Below are 1,258 nucleotides of genomic sequence, written 5' to 3'. Positions count from 1 at the left end.
TTCATTTCCTCATTTGATACCTGCCATAGCCAAAGACATTGAGAAGGACAAAGCAAGCAAACAACACACACAATTCTAAATATCTTATGGTGGTATTCTATAGCATGCTTTAATTTTAGTAAAAGTAATATTTTAAACCATAAAAAACTTTGCAACTGACAAGGATGAGGAGATGGGGGGGGCATCTCCAGGACAAGACAGAGGCCTGGGATAAGGGAGGCACCCAAGAATCAATGGGAGTGACCTCAGCTGTGACTCACAAAGTTGGGCATATGGAACCTGCCTCCTGAAGCCAGGCAGGAATCCAGTGGAGCGACAGAGACACCAACTCACCCACAAAAATTTCAACCCAAAATCTGTCCGGTCCACAAGAAATGCAGGGACAGGGGATGGAGCAGAGATTGATGGAATGGCCATCCAATAACTGGCCCAACTTGAGACCCATCCTATGGACAAGCACCAGTCCCTAACACTATTAATGATACTCTGTTATGCTTGCACACAGGTGCATGTTGTCCTCTGGGAGGCTCCACCCAACAGCTGACTCAGACAGATACAAACACCCAGAACCAAATAGTGGATGGAGCTTGGGGACTCTTTTGGAGGAATAGGAGTAAGGATTGTGGCCCAGAAAGGGATAGGAACTCCACAGAAAGACCAACAGAGCTAATAACCTGGACTCTTGGAGCTCTCAGAGTCTGAACCACCAACCAAAGAACATACACAGGCTGGACTTAGGCCTCCCCAACATGTGCAGCAGATGTGCAGCTTGGTCTTTGTGTGGGTCCCAAACAACTGGAGCAGGGGCTATCCCAAGAGCTGTTGCCTGTATGTGGTATATGTTCTTCTTCTAGCTGGGATCCCTTGACTGGCCTCAGTGGGAGAAACACCTAACCTCACAGAGACTTGAAGTACCAGGATTGGGGGATAGGCAGGAAGGCTCCCAACTGCTAAGAGGAGAAGGGGAAGGGGGATGAGGAAGGATTGTGGGAGGGGGTGACTGGGAGGGGGCAGTGAGTGGGATGTAAAGTGAATAAGTAAAAAAATAAAATTAAGTTTAAAAAAGTACACCTGAAAGCTATAGAAAAAAGAAGCAAGTACACCTAAGAGTAGTAGAAGGCAGGAAATAATCAAAATTGGGGCTAAAATCATTCATTTAGAAACAAAGAAAGCAGTACAAATAATCAATGAAACCAGCAGCCGGTTCTTTGAGAAAATCAACAAGATGGACAAACCCTTAGCCAGACTAACCAAAAGA

This window comes from Mus caroli, unplaced genomic scaffold (genome assembly GCF_978045245.1).
Source record: "Mus caroli unplaced genomic scaffold, Mus_caroli_1 scaffold_5, whole genome shotgun sequence".
NCBI classification, from domain to species: domain Eukaryota; kingdom Metazoa; phylum Chordata; class Mammalia; order Rodentia; family Muridae; genus Mus; species Mus caroli.
The sequence above is the reverse complement of the archived record's forward strand: the minus strand, read 5'-3'. Positions refer to the sequence as shown.